This window comes from Myodes glareolus, unplaced genomic scaffold (genome assembly GCF_982192425.1).
Source record: "Myodes glareolus unplaced genomic scaffold, mMyoGla1.1 HAP1_SCAFFOLD_34, whole genome shotgun sequence".
Taxonomy (NCBI): Eukaryota; Metazoa; Chordata; class Mammalia; order Rodentia; family Cricetidae; genus Myodes; species Myodes glareolus.
Genome location: NW_028263212.1, coordinates 3,287,701 through 3,298,659, shown reverse-complemented (window position 1 = coordinate 3,298,659; position 10,959 = coordinate 3,287,701).

Sequence of the window (10,959 nt, the reverse complement as noted above, 5' to 3'; positions counted from 1 at the left end):
ACACGGCTCAGTACCTTTCTCAGCTGGGCAGGTTACATCCTGCCTCTTCGGTGGTCTGCACAGGAATGGCAGAGGAAGCTTCCTGTTTTCCAGAATTCTCTTGTTCTCATTGCATCACATCTACTTCCTGTCTGGTATTCCTGCTTATACTTTCTGCCTGGCCAATCAGCATTTTATTAAAATACATGATTGACAGAATACAGACAATTCTCCTGCACCAAGCAGGGGCTTCTCCCTGGCTACTGCCTTACTCTTCTTATCCCATCCCAGGTTGCCCCCAAGCACCCCTGTCCATCTGCAGGGTCATAGGATTCCCCAACTCAGCCAGCTGTGGGGCTGAGGGTCTGGGGACAAAGTGGTGAGGGCAACTGCTGCAGAACTTTCTTTATCCCACTGAGCCTGCAACCAGCGTGTGAGAACTTTTGTCTGCAAGGTCCCTGGCCAGCGAGGGACCCGGATCCTGTACCAGAAGATTCATACTTCTGGAGGGGTGAGAGAGTATCTGCCATTCCCTTAAACTTTCAACCCATTCAGGAGGGGCTTCCTTGGGTGCTGCCTTACTGTACTTATCCCATTCCAGCTTGCACCCCAAGCACCCCTCTCAATTTATGAGGTCATAGTTTCTTGTGAATACTTGTAAGTAGCTTAAGGCACATTAAAAAAAACTGATTTTCACTGACAGAACAGCATTTAGAAAGTGAAGAAAAACTCCATTCACTTCGCACATTCAATTGAAGTGTTGGAAAAGACTGCTTCTCTTTCAGAGAAACGCAAGTGAGTTTCTTGTGAATGCCTGTAAGTAGCTTAAGGCACGATCAAAGAAAGTGACTTAATCTGAAACAAGAGCATTTAGAAAGTGAAGCAACACTCCATTCACTTCGAACAGTGAATTGAAGTCTTGGAAGAGACTGCTTCTCTTTCAGGGAAACGCATGTGAGTTTCTTGTGAATGCTTGTAAGTAACTTAAGGCACTTTCAATGGAAAGTGATTTTCTCTGAAGCTATAGCATTTAGAAAGTGAAGCAACACTAAATTCACTTCGCACAGTGAATTGAAGGCTTGGAACAGACTGCTTCTCTTTCAGAGAAATGCATGTGAGTTTCTTGTGAATGCTTGTAAGTAGCTTAAGGCACTTTCAAAAGAAAGTGATTTTCTCTGGAACTACAGCATTTAGAAAGTGAAGCAACACTCCCTTCACTTCGCACAGCGAACTGAAGTGTTGGTACAGACTGTTTCTCTCAGAGTAATTCATGTGAGTTCCTTGTGAATGCTTGGAAGTGGCTTAAGGCAGTTTCAAAAGAAAGTGATTTTCTCTTTAAATACAGCATTTAGAAATTGAAGCAACACTCCAATCACTTCACACAGTGAATTGAAGTGTTGGAACAAACTGCTTCTCTTTCAGAGAAACACATGTCTGTTTCTTGTGAATGCTTGTAAGTACCTTAAGGCAGTTTCAAAGGAAAGTTTTTTTCTTTAAAAGTGCAGCATTTAGAAAGTGAAGCAACACTCCATTCACTTCGCACAGGGAACTGAAGTGTTGGAACAGACTGCTAATCTTTCAGAGAAACTCATGTGAGTTGCTGGTGAATGCTTGTAAGTAGCTAAAGGCACTTTCAAAGGAAAGTGAATTTCTCTGAAAGTACAGCATTAAGAAAGTGAAGCAACACTCCATTCACTTCGCTCAGTGAAATGAAGTGTTGGAACAGACTGCTTCTCTTTCAGAGAAACTCATGTGAGTTGCCGGTGAATGCTTGTAAGAAGCTTAAGGCAGTGTCAAAGGAAAGTGATTTTCTCTGAAAGTACAGCATTTAGAAAGTGAAGCAACACTCCATTCACTTCGCTCAGTGAAATGAAGTGTTGGAACAGACTGCTTCTCTTTCAGAGAAACTCATGTGAGTTGCTGGTGAATGCTTGTAAGTAGCTTAAGGCAGTTTCAAAGGAAAGTGATTTTCTCTGAAAGTACAGCATTTAGAAAGTGAAGCAACACTCCCTTCACTTCGAACAGTGAACTGAAGTGTTGGTACAGACTGTTTCTCTCAGAGTAATTCATGTGAGTTTCTTGTGAATGCTTGGAAGTGGCTTAAGGCAGTTTCAAAAGAAAGTGATTTTCTCTTTAAATACAGCATTTAGAAAGTGAAGCAACACTCCATTCACTTCGAACAGTGAATTGAAGTCTTGGAAGAGACTGCTTCTCTTTCAGGGAAACGCATGTGAGTTTCTTGTGAATGCTTGTAAGTAACTTAAGGCACTTTCAATGGAAAGTGATTTTCTCTGAAGCTATAGCATTTAGAAAGTGAAGCAACACTAAATTCACTTCGCACAGTGAATTGAAGGCTTGGAACAGACTGCTTCTCTTTCAGAGAAATGCATGTGAGTTTCTTGTGAATGCTTGTAAGTAGCTTAAGGCACTTTCAAAAGAAAGTGATTTTCTCTGGAACTACAGCATTTAGAAAGTGAAGCAACACTCCCTTCACTTCGCACAGCGAACTGAAGTGTTGGTACAGACTGTTTCTCTCAGAGTAATTCATGTGAGTTTCTTGTGAATGCTTGGAATTGGCTTAAGGCAGTTTCAAAAGAAAGTGATTTTCTCTTTAAATACAGCATTTAGAAATTGAAGCAACACTCCAATCACTTCAAACAGTGAATTGAAGTGTTGGAACAAACTGCTTCTCTTTCAGAGAAACACATGTCTGTTTCTTGTGAATGCTTGTAAGTACCTTAAGGCAGTTTCAAAGGAAAGTTTTTTTCTTTAAAATGCAGCATTTAGAAAGTGAAGCAACACTCCATTCACTTCGCACAGGGAACTGAAGTGTTGGAACAGACTGCTAATCTTTCAGAGAAACTTATGTGAGTTGCTGGTGAATGCTTGTAAGTAGCTAAAGGCACTTTCAAAGGAAAGTGAATTTCTCTGAAAGTACAGCATTAAGAAAGTGAAGCAACACTCCATTCACTTCGCTCAGTGAAATGAAGTGTTGGAACAGACTGCTTCTCTTTCAGAGAAACTCATGTGAGTTGCCGGTGAATGCTTGTAAGAAGCTTAAGGCAGTGTCAAAGGAAAGTGATTTTCTCTGAAAGTACAGCATTTAGAAAGTGAAACAACACTCCATTCACTTTGCTCAGTGAAATGAAGTGTTGGAACAGACTGCTTCTCTTTCAGAGAAACTCATGTGAGTTGCTGGTGTATGCTTGTAAGTAGCTTAAGACAGTTTCAAAGGAAAGTGATTTTCTCTGAAAGTACAGCATTTAGAAAGTGAAGCAACACTCCCTTCACTTCGCACAGTGAACTGAAGTGTTGGTACAGACTGTTTCTCTCAGAGTAATTCATGTGAGTTTCTTGTGAATGCTTGGAAGTGGCTTAAGGCAGTTTCAAAAGAAAGTGATTTTCTCTTTAAATACAGCATTTAGAAAGTGAAGCAACACTCCATTCACTTCACACAGTGAATTGAAGTGTTGGAACAGACTGCTTCTCTTTCAGAGAAACACATGTCTGTTTCTTGTGAATGCTTGTAAGTACCTTAAGGCAGTTTCAAAGGAAAGTTTTTTTCTTTAAAAGTGCAGCATTTAGAAAGTGAAGCAACACTCCATTCACTTCGCACAGGGAACTGAAGTGTTGGAACAGACTGCTAATCTTTCAGAGAAACTCATGAGAGTTGCTGGTGAATGCTTGTAAGTAGCTTAAGGCACTTTCAAAGGAAAGTGAATTTCCCTGAAAGTACAGCACTTAGAAAGTGAAGCAACACTCCATTCACTTCGCTCAGTGAATTGAAGTGTCTTTCAGAGAAACTCATGTGAGTTGCCGGTGAATGCTTGTAAGAAGCTTAAGGCAGTTTCAACGGAAAGTGATTTTCTCTGAAAGTACAGCATTTAGAAAGTGAAACAACACTCCATTCACTTCGCACAGTGAATTGAAGTGTTGGAACAGACAGCTTCCCTTTCAAAGAAATGCATGTGAGTTGCTGGTGAATGCTTGTAAGTAGCTTAAGGCAGTTTCAAAGGAAAGTGATTTTCTCTGAAAGTACAGCATTTAGAAAGTGAAACAACACTCCATTCACTTAGCACAGTGAATTGAAGTGTTGGAACAGACTGTTTCCCTTTCAAAGAAATGCATGTGAGTTGCTGGTGAATGCTTGTAAGTAGCTTAAGGTACTTTCAAAGGAAAGTGATTTTCTCTGAAAGTACAGCCTTTAGAAAGTGTAACAACAACACATTCACTTCGCACAGTGAATTGAAGTGTTGGAAAAGACTGCTTCTCTTTCAGAGAAACTCATGTGAGTTGCTGATGAATGCTTGTATGTAGCTTAAGGTACTTTGAAAGGAAAGTGATTTTCTCTGAAAGTATAGCAGTTAGAAAGTGAGGCAACACTCCATTCACTTCGCACAGTGAATTGAAGTGTTGGAAAAGACTGCTTCTCTTTCAGAGAAACTCACGTGAGTTGCTGGTGAATGCTTGTAAGTAGCTGAAGGTAGTTTCAAAGGAAAGTGATTTTCTCTGAAAGTACAGCATTCAGAAAGTGAAACAACACTCCATTCACTTCGCTCAGTGAATTGAAGTGTTGGAACAGACTGCTTGTTTTTAAGAGAAACTCATGTGAGTTGCTGGAGAATGCTTGTAAGAAGCTTAAGGCAGTTTCAAACGATAGTGATTTTCTCTGAAAGTACAGCATTTAGAAAGTGAAGCAACCCTTCATTCACTTCGCACAGTAAATTGAATTGTTTGAACAGACTGCTTCTCTTTCAGAAAAATGATTGTGAGTTGCTGGTGAATGCTTGTAAGTAGCTTAAGGCAGTTTCAAAGGAAAGTGATTTTCTCTGAAAGTACAGCATTTAGAAAGCGAAGCAACACTCCATTCACTTCGCACATTGAATTGAAGTGTTGTAACAGACTGCTTCTCTTTCAGAGAAACGGATGTGAGTTTTTTGTGAATGGTTGTAAGTAGCTTAAGGCACTTTAAAAGGAAAGTGATTTTCTCTGAAATTACAGCATTTAGAAAGTGAAGCAACACTCCATTCTCTTCGAACCGTGAATTGAAATGTTGGGACAGACTGCTTCTCTTTCAGAGAAACGAATGTGAGTTTCTTCTAAATGCTTGTAAGTAGCTTAAGGCAGTTTCAAAAAAAGTCATTATCTCTGTTACTACAGCATTTAGAAAGTGAAGCAACACTCCATTCACTTTACACAGTGAATTGAAGTGTTGGAACAGACTGCTAATCTTTCAGAGAAACTCATGTGAGTTGCTGGTGAGTGCTTGTTAGTAGCTTAAGGCAGTTTTAAAGGAAAGTGATTTTCTCTGAAAGTACAACATTTAGAAAGTGAAGCAACACGCCATTCACTTCGCACAGTGAAATGAAGTATTGGGACAGACTGCTTCTCTTTCAGAGAAACTCATGTGAGTTGCTGGTGAATGCATGTAAGTAGCTTAAGGCAGTTTCAAGGAAAAGTGATTTTCTCTGAAATTACAGCCTTTAGAGAGTGAAGCAACACTCAGTTCACTTCGCAGAGTGAATTGAAGTGTTGGAACAGACTGCTAATCTTTCAGAGAAATGCATGTGAGTTGCTGGTGAATACTTGTCAGTAGCTTAAGGCAGTTTCAAAGGAAAGTGATTTTCTCTGAAAGTACAGCATTTAGAAGGTGAAACAACAACACATTCACCTCGCACAGTGAATTGAAGTGTTGGAACAGACTGCTTCTCTTTCAGAGAAACTCATGTGAGTTGCTGGTGAATGCTTGTAAGTAGCTGAAGGTAGTTTCAAAGGAAAGTGATTTTCTCTGAAAGTACAGCATTTAGAAAGTGAAGCAACACTCCATTTACTTCGCACAGTGAATTGAAGTGTTGTAACAGACTGCTTCTCTTTTAGAGAAACTCATGTGAGTTGCTGGTGAATGCTTGTAAGTAGCTGAAGGTAGTTTCAAAGGAAAGTGATTATCTCTGAAAGTACAGCATTTAGAAAGTGAAGCCACCATCCATTCACTTCGCACAGTAAATTGAATTGTTTGAACAGACTGCTTCTCTTTCAGAAAATTGATTGTGAGTTGCTGGTGAATGCTTGTAAGTAGCTTAAGGCACTTTCAAAGGAAAGTGAATTTCTCTGAAAGTACAGCATTTAGAAAGTGAAGCAACACTCCATTCACTTCGTTCAGTGAATTGAAATGTTGGAACAGACTGCTTCTCTTTAAGAGAAATGCATGGGAGTTTCTTGTGAATGCTTATAATAAGCTTAAGGCACTTTCAAAGGAAAGTGATTTTCTCTGAAAGTACAGCATTTAGAATGTGAAGCAACACTCCATTCATTTTGCACAGATAGTTGAAGAGTTGGAAGAGACTGCTTCTCTTTCAGAGAAACTCATGTGAGTTGCTGGTGAATGCTTGTAAGTAGCTGAAGGTAGATTCAAAGGAAAGTGATTTTCTCTGAAAGTACAGCATTTAGAAAGTGAAGCAACACTCCATTCACTTCGCTCAGTGAATTGAAGTGTTGGAACAGACTGCTTCTCTTTCAGAGAAATGCATGGGAGTTTCTTGTGAATGCTTATATTTAGCTTAAGGGACTTTCAAAGGAAAGTGATTTTCTCTGAAAGTACAGCATTTAGAAAGTGAAGCAACACTCTGTTCACGTCGCACAGTGAATTGAAGTGTTGGAACAGACTGCTTCTCATTCAGAGAAATGCATGTGAGTTGCTGGGGAATGCTTGTAAGAACCTTAAGGCACTTTCAAAGGAAAGTGATTTTCTCTGAAAGTACAGCATTTTGAAAGTGAAACAACAACACATTCACCTCGCACAGTGAATTGAAGTGTTGGAACAGACTGCTTCTCTTTCAGAAAACTCATGTGAGTTGCTGGTGAATGCTTGTAAGTAGCTGAAGGTAGTTTCAAAGGAAAGTGATTTTCTCTGAAAGTACAGCATTTAGAAAGTGAAGCAACACTCCATTCACTTCGCACAGTAAATTGAATTGTTAGAACCGACTGCTTGTCTTTCAGAAAAATGATTGTGAGTTGCTGGTGAATGCTTGTAAGTAGCATAAGGCAGTTTCAAAGGAAAGTGATTTTCTCTGAAAGTACAGCATTTAGAAAGTGAAGCAACACTCCATTCACTTCGCTCAGTGAATTGAAGTGTTGGAACAGACTGCTTCTCTTTCAGAAAATTGATTGTGAGTTGCTGGTGAATGCTTGTAAGTAGCTTAAGGCACTTTCAAAGGAAAGTGATTTTCTCTGAAAGTACAGCATTTTGAAAGTGAAACCACCATCCATTCACTTCGCACACTAAATTGAATTGTTTGAACAGACTGCTTCTCTTTCAGAAAATTGATTGTGAGTTGCTGGTGAATGCTTGTAAGTAGCTTAAGGCACTTTCAAAGGAAAGTGAATTTCTCTGAAAGTACAGCATTTAGAAAGTGAAGCAACACTCCATTCACTTCGCTCAGTGAATTGAAGTGTTGGAACAGACTGCTTCTCTTTCAGAGAAACTCATGTGAGTTGCCGGTGAATGCTTGTAAGAAGCTTAAGGCAGTGTCAAAGGAAAGTGATTTTCTCTGAAATTACAGCATTTAGAAAGTGAAGCAACACTCCATTCACTTCGCACAGTGAATTGAAGTGTTGGAACAGACTGCTTGTCTTTCAGAGAAACTCATGTGAGTTGCTGGTGAATGCTTGTAAGTAGCTTAAGGCAGTTTCAAAGGAAAGTGATTTTCTCTGAAAGTACAGCATTTAGAATGTGAAGCAACACTCCATTCATTTTGCACAGATAATTGAAGAGTTGGAACAGACTGCTTCTCTTTCAGAGAAACTCATGTGAGTTGCTGGTGAATGCTTGTAAGTAGCTGAAGGTAGATTCAAAGGAAAGTGATTTTCTCTGAAAGTACAGCATTTAGAAAGTGAAGCAACACTCCATTCACTTCGCACAGTGAATTGAAGTGTTGGAACAGACTGCTTCTCTTTCAGAGAAATGCATGGGAGTTTCTTGTGAATGCTTATAATTAGCTTAAGGCACTTTCAAAGGAAAGTGATTTTCTCTGAAAGTACAGCATTTAGAAAGTGAAGCAACACTATGTTCACTTCGCACAGTGAATTGAAGTTTTGGAACAGACTGCTTCTCATTCAGAGAAATGCATGTGAGTTGCTGGGGAATGCTTGTAAGTACCTTAAGGCACTTTCAAAGGAAAGTGATTTTCTCTGAAAGTACAGCATTTTGAAAGTGAAGCAACAGTCCATTCACTTCACACTGTAAATTGAATTGTTTGAACAGACTGCTTCTCTTTCAGAAAAATGATTGTGAGTCGCTGGTGAATGCTTGTAAGTAGCTTAAGGCAGTTTAAAGGAAAGTGATTTTCTCTGAAAGTACAGCATTTAGAAAGTGAAGCAACACTTCATTCACTTCACACAGTGAATTGAAGTGTTGGAACAGACTGCTCCCCTTTCAGAGAAACTCATGTGAGTTGCTGGTGAATGCTTGTAAGTAGCTTAAGGCAGTTTCAAAGGAAAGTGATTTTCTCTGAAAGTACAGCATTTAGAATGTGAAGCAACACTCCATTCATTTTGCACAGATAATTGAAGAGTTGGAACAGACTGCTTCTCTTTCAGAGAAACTCATGTGAGTTGCTGGTGAATGCTTGTAAGTAGCTGAAGGTAGATTCAAAGGAAAGTGATTTTCTCTGAAAGTACAGCATTTAGAAAGTGAAGCAACACTCCATTCACTTCGCACAGTGAATTGAAGTGTTGGAACCGACTGCTTCTCTTTCACAGAAATGCATGGGAGTTTCTTGTGAATGCTTATAATTAGCTTAAGGGACTTTCAAAGGAAAGTGATTTTCTCTGAAAGTACAGCATTTAGAAAGTGAAGCAACACTCTGTTCACGTCGCACAGTGAATTGAAGTGTTGGAACAGACTGCTTCTCATTCAGAGAAATGCATGTGAGTTGCTGGGGAATGCTTGTAAGAACCTTAAGGCACTTTCAAAGGAAAGTGATTTTCTCTGAAAGTACAGCATTTTGAAAGTGAAACAACAACACATTCACCTCGCACAGTGAATTGAAGTGTTGGAACAGACTGCTTCTCTTTCAGAAAACTCATGTGAGTTGCTGGTGAATGCTTGTAAGTAGCTGAAGGTAGTTTCAAAGGAAAGTGATTTTCTCTGAAAGTACAGCATTTAGAAAGTGACGCAACACTCCATTCTCTTCGCACAGTAAATTGAATTGTTTGAACCGACTGCTTGTCTTTCAGAAAAATGATTGTGAGTTGCTGGTGAATGCTTGTAAGTAGCATAAGGCAGTTTCAAAGGAAAGTGATTTTCTCTGAAAGTACAGCATTTAGAAAGTGAAGCAACACTCCATTTACTTCGCACAGTGAATTGAAGTGTTGTAACAGACTGCTTCTCTTTTAGAGAAACTCATGTGAGTTGCTGGTGAATGCTTGTAAGCAGCTGAAGGTAGTTTCAAAGGAAAGTGATTATCTCTGAAAGTACAGCATTTAGAAAGTGAAGCAAAACTCATTTTACTTCGCACAGTGAATTGAAGTGTTGGAACAGACTGCTTCTCTTTAAGAGAAATGCATGTGAGTTTCTTGTGAATGCTTATAATAAGCTTAAGGCACTTTCAAAGGAAAGTGATTTTCTCTGAAAGTACAGCATTTAGAAAGTGAAGAAACACTCCATTCACTTCGCACAGTGAATTGAAGTATTGGAACAGACTGCCTCTCTTTCAGAGAAATGCATGTGAGTTGCTGGGTAATAATTGTAAGTAGCTTAAGGCACTTTCAAAGGAAAGTGATTTTCTCTGAAAGTACAGCATTTTGAAAGTGAAGCCACCATCCATTCACTTCGCACAGTAAATTGAATTGTTTGAACAGACTGCTTCTCTTTCAGAAAGTTGATTGTGAGTTGCTGGTGAATGCTTGTAAGTAGCTTAAGGCACTTTCAAAGGAAAGTGATTTTCTCTGAAAGTACAGCATTTAGAATGTGAAGCAACACTCCATTCATTTTGCACAGATAATTGAAGAGTTGGAACAGACTGCTTCTCTTTCAGAGAAACTCATGTGAGTTGCTGGTGAATGCTTGTAAGTAGCTGAAGGTAGATTCAAAGGAAAGTGATTTTCTCTGAAAGTACAGCATTTAGAAAGTGAAGCAACACTCCATTCACTTCGCACAGTGAATTGAAGTGTTGGAACAGACTGCTTCTCTTTCAGAGAAATGCATGGGAGTTTCTTGTGAATGCTTATAATTAGCTTAAGGCACTTTCAAAGGAAAGTGATTTTCTCTGAAAGTACAGCATTTAGAAAGTGAAGCAACACTCTGTTCACTTCGCACAGAGAATTGAAGTGTTGGAACAGACTGCTTCTCATTCAGAGAAATGCATGTGAGTTGCTGGTGAATGTTTGTAAGTAGCTTAAGGCAGTTTTAAACGAAAGTGATTTTCTCTGAAAGTACAGCATTTAGAAAGTGAAGCAACACTTCATTCACTTCACACAGTGAATTGAAGTGTTGGAACAGACTGCTTCCCTTTCAGAGAAACTCATGTGAGTTGCTGGTGAATGCTTGTAAGTAGCTTAAGGCAGTTTCAATGGAAAGTGATTTTCTCTGAAAGTACAGCATTTAGAAAGTGAAGCAACACTTCATTCACTTCACACAGTGAATTGAAGTGTTGGAACAGACTGCTTCCCTTTCAGAGAAACTCATGTGAGTTGCTGGTGAATGCTTGTAAGTAGCTTAAGGCAGTTTCAAAGGAAAGTGATTTTCTCTGAAAGTACAGCATTTAGAATGTGAAGCAACACTCCATTCATTTTGCACAGATAATTGAAGAGTTGGAACAGACTGCTTCTCTTTCAGAGAAACTCATGTGAGTTGCTGGTGAATGCTTGTAAGTAGCTGAAGGTAGATTCAAAGGAAAGTGATTTTCTCTGAAAGTACAGCATTTAGAAAGTGAAGCAACACTCCATTCACTTCGCACAGTGAATTGAAGTGTTGGAACCGAC